The sequence below is a fragment of the Nematolebias whitei genome, chromosome 7 (assembly GCF_014905685.2).
Source record: "Nematolebias whitei isolate Nwh7 chromosome 7, NemWhi1, whole genome shotgun sequence".
Lineage (NCBI taxonomy): Eukaryota > Metazoa > Chordata > Actinopteri > Cyprinodontiformes > Rivulidae > Nematolebias > Nematolebias whitei.
The window spans coordinates 2,783,266-2,787,872 of NC_056504.1; the positions used below are offsets into that span (position 1 = coordinate 2,783,266).

Below are 4,607 nucleotides of genomic sequence, written 5' to 3' on the forward strand. Positions count from 1 at the left end.
AACAGCTGATGGATAGGAAGTTGGCATTCAGCACGATTAAAACGTACGCTGCAGCCATCTCTTCCTGCCACGAAGGGTTCGGGGACAGAACAGCTTTTAACCACCCGCTGATGAAGCGGTTTCTAAAAGGTGTACAAAGACATAGACCGGTTTCACGCCCATTAGTTCCACAGTGGGATTTAACGCTGGTCCTGCGAGCCCTGATCAAGGCTCCTTTTGAGCCTCTGGATCAAGTCTCACTTAAATTCCTGTCTCTTAAAACAGCCCTGCTGCTGGCTTTAACATCCGCTAAGAGGGTGAGTGATTTATCCGCCCTCTCTGCCGCTCCGTCATGTCTCAGAATCCAGGCTGACGGTAGTTCAGCTGATTTAAGACCAAATCCAGCCTTTATGCCTAAAAGCATCACGAGCTCTTTTAAATCGAGACAGATATCGTTGGAGGGATTCTTCCCTCCCCCCCACAGATCAGAAGAAGAAGCATCTTTTCATCTTCTCTGTCCGGTGCGGGCGTTATCGTGTTACATAGCGCGCACAGCTGCAATGCGTCAAACTCAACATCTGTTTGTGCATTATAGAGATGCATCCGCAGGCCGCCCGTTATCCACCCAGCGCTTGTCACACTGGCTGTGTGAGGCCATTTCTGAAGCCTACAGAGCATCAGATCTAGAGCCTCCTGTCAATCTCAAAGCACACTCAACCAGGGGTATCGCATCTTCGACTGCTCTGCATAATGGTATGTCAATGCAGGACATTTGCACTGCGGCTGCATGGTCAACACCCTGCTCATTTATTCGCTTTTACCTACGTGATGTAACGGCTCGTTCCATGACACATTCTGTCCTTAGTGCTCTAACAGAATGAATATTGTTGTTCTCATGGAACTCTGTTTAAACTCACATCTGTCTGCATGCATTACAGTGTGAGATGTTGTTATCAGCCACAAGTTGTGTCTGTGATTTTGGTTCTATTGTCATTAATCAGTTCATGACTATTGTTACCAATCAGTTCATTGTTCAATAATCAGTTCATTGATATTAATCTGTTTATACTGTTCAATCATGAATCAGTTGCTTCATGCCCCCCCCCCCCCTCCTCTTTTTAATATCTTCCCCGTTGAAAGTTTTTCCGGGGCATTCATGCTTGTCAGAACGCATAGTTGCACAACATGCGTCTGTGCATGGCACACAATTACGCGATGCGTAGTTAGGCACATGGGGAGCTGAATGACAAGACGTTTTTTGGGCAAGCTTCCGCTTCTTACTGTGTTCGAATGGACCCAGTGAGGCGAGGACCACATCCGCTTCGCCCTTAACCCATCAGCGACAGCCTTAAAGGGCGAAGCCTATATGACATAGAACGTTGGTTACGTACTGTAACCCCAGATTCTATGAATATAGGCGTAGCCCTTTAAGCGTCGGGCCTCACTGGCTCCTGAATAGCTGAAGAAAAGAATAAGCTATTTGGGAGCAGATTACCCGCTCTTAACGTAATTTATACGGATCGGGTGGGGCCCACACAGCAGGTGGGCGTGGACTAATTTTTTCAGTACGATGCTTGCGCATAACGGGATAAACCCATCAGCGACAGCCTTAAAGGGCTACGCCTATATTCATAGAATCTGGGGTTACAGTACGTAACCAACGATTTATTTTGATGTAGAAAAGATAAAATAGAACACTGAGACTTGATGGTGTAATGGCGTAAAAACCATATGAAGTTGTTGGTGATGTCTCAGAACTGACCTTTTAGTTGTCCTGTTCCTACTGTGTTTTTATCCAGAAGTTTCTCCATCCAGTCAGCATTAAGCAGCTTCTCAATGGTTGGCATTACTGTTAAAAGGACACAACAGGTACTCAGATGAACTGAACTATGCAGCCCAACATGGTAGGAAAAAAACACCTCTGTCAAATAAAACCTGTAAAAAAATAAAATCAGTGTTTGAGTGGATCGGTATTTGGGTTGAGAACAACTCAAGGTCAGCAAATGTAGTTATCTTCTTCTTTCAACTTTTCCCTCTCCAGGGGACACCACAGCAAGTCATCCTCCTTAGGCCCTATTTACACGGACACGATGAGGGGAAACGTAGGTTTTTTTCGTATGTTACTTAGAGGAAAAGGTCCGCGTCGACACGGATGGATTTTGTGTTTACATGCATCCGAAGGAATCCTCCCCGCCCTCCCGAATCCACTGTAGTTACCATGCCGGGTCATTAGATGGCGCTGTGAATTTTGTACCTTCACCTAATGCGCATGCGGCACGTGCCTTTCCTGTGAGCTAAAAAGCTCAGCTAACAACAATTTAACAACAAGTTAAAGGTGGATTTTTGGCTGGATTGTGGATAAGAGTCGACAGAGTTGATGCCAAGCGGGACCGCTTCATCTAACAGCTCCACACCGGTCGCTGAGTGGACCAGGGCTTTAACAGACTACTCGAGTAATCTACACATCGATTCCTAGGACACCTATCGAGGTTTTTAATTTCATGTCGAGAATTTGTGGTGACGTCATTACCGGGCGCGGGTTACAAAATGGATTCCTCCCTGCAGACAGATGGAGCAGAGCAGGCCCAGTCTTGACAAACAGGTAGAAATGCATCAATAGTCTGGAAATATTTCACTAAAGATGAATCTTTTGATTCAACTACCGTAAGGAAACAGAAAATGAATCAACTTCCTGACTGTTTGGAGCTTGTTGTAAACCGGTGTTACACCATATTTTGTGACCACAATATATTGTGACCGTAGGGGGCGGTGTTGCATGCACTGTTGCAGGTCACAGAATATGGTGTAACACCGGGTCCAATCGACCGAACCAGAACCAGCTTCCTCTGACCTTGTTTCACAAACAAAAAGCAAAAAATATTAATCTCTAAACCTATAAGAAACTATAAACATATTAATCTCTAAAACTAAACTTAATGTGCACCACTGCTGGCGGTGGTGCAGGGTGGTCAACCCCCCCCCAGTTTTTAGTTTTGTTTTGACGTGCTGCATGTTTCTTTACGTTTGCAGCTTAATAATAAAAACTAATAGTTTAGTTTTTCCTGTGACTTATTTGCAGTATGATAAATGGTAGGAGCATAATATACTCTCCCAATGTTTTGTTGGTCTTTTTTTGTAAATAATTACCTTTTTTGCAGTTTTATTTATTTATTTGTTTTTGTATCTTTAGATCCTATGATGTCATCAAGTACTTGAGTTCTACTCGAGTTTTATTATGTTAATGTCGAGTTAAAAACTTTGTAGTCGTTCAACCCCTAGAGTGGACCAGAACCGAGTCGACGATGTCAGACTTTACTCCATGATAATCAGTAGCTGTTTTACAGCAGGTAAATCAAATGTTCTTAATAATGTTAGCAGGACCTCCAGAGATGAGCCGGGAGCGAGGACCTCCAGAGACGACTCAGGAGCGAGGACCTCAGCCCAAGAGCCGGGAGAGAGGACCTCAGCCAAAGAGCCAGGATCTTCTGTGGTAGAGCGGATCTCAGCAGAAGAGCTGGGAGAGAGGACCTCAGCCGAAGAGCCAGGATCTTCTGCGGTAGAGTGGATCTCAGCAGAAGAGCTGGGAACGAGCACCTCAGCAGAAGAGCCGGGAGCGAAGACCTCAGATGAGCTGGGGGCCTCTGGAGAAGAGCCAGGAACCAGGTCTGCAGCAGGTGGTGGAGTCAGGGCTGCAGCAGATGGTGGCGGAGTCAGGGCTGCAGCAGGTGGACCAGGGACAAGGGCTGTGGCTAAAGAGCCAGGAACGGAGACCGAGACGGGGCAACAGCTGGAGAACCAGGGACCGGGGCTGTAGCTAAAGAGCTAGGAACGGGGATCAGAGACGGGGCTGCAGCTGGGGAACCAGGGGCCAGGGCTGCAGTTGGGAAACCAGGGACTAGGGCTGCAGCTGGAGGAGACAGGACCAGGGCTACAGCTGGGGAACCAGGAACCGGGGCTGCAGTTGGGGAACCAGGGACCGGGGCTACAGCTGGAGGAGACCGAACCGGGGTTTCAGCTGGAGGAGACTGGACCGGGGCTGCAGCTGGAGGATACGGGACCGGGGCTATAGACGGAGGAGATGGAGCCAGAGTTGCAGCAGGTGATGGGGCCAGAGTTGCAGCAGGTGATGCGGTCAGGGGTACAGCAGGTGTTAGAGCCAGAGCTTCAGCAGGTGATGGGACAAGAGCTGCAGCAGGTGATGGGGCCAGAGCTTCAGCAGGTGATGGGACAAGAGCTGCAGCAGGTGATGGGGCCAGAAGATGGTGGGACTGGGGCTGCCGCAGAAAATGGAGCTGTGAACCCCTCTGGAGGACTGGAGTGAGGAGCGTCCACCTGGGTCTGGTCGTGGCAGAAACGGGTCTAGATATATTGCCATCAGAGAAGCCCTCCACCATTCCAGCTCCTCTGGCAAGGGAAGGCAGGGCTGCTACTCAGGCAAGTGGGAGCACGGATACCTCTCCCTCAGCGAATTTCCCCCTTGCTCCTTCAGCAAGCAGGAGCTGGATTGATCCACTGGCGGATACGGGTACCTTCCCTCCAGCGAAATTCTCCGCCGTTCTATGACGTCTAGATGGGAGCATATGTTCTAGAACCTGAACATAGTTCTCTGCATTAATGGTGCCTTTCCA

General features: G+C 48.4%; 1 long non-coding RNA gene across 1 annotated transcript in view; it reads right to left on the minus strand.

Annotated features, from left to right (window-relative positions):
- Nucleotides 1–1,752: 1,752 nt before the first annotated feature.
- LOC119411635 overlaps nt 1,753–4,607 on the minus strand; it is a 4,014-nt gene continuing 1,159 nt past the window's right edge. Inside the window, exon 3 of the long non-coding RNA XR_005186898.1 lies at nt 1,753–1,828. This is a non-coding gene — a long non-coding RNA (uncharacterized LOC119411635). The remainder of the gene's footprint in view (nt 1,829–4,607) is intronic.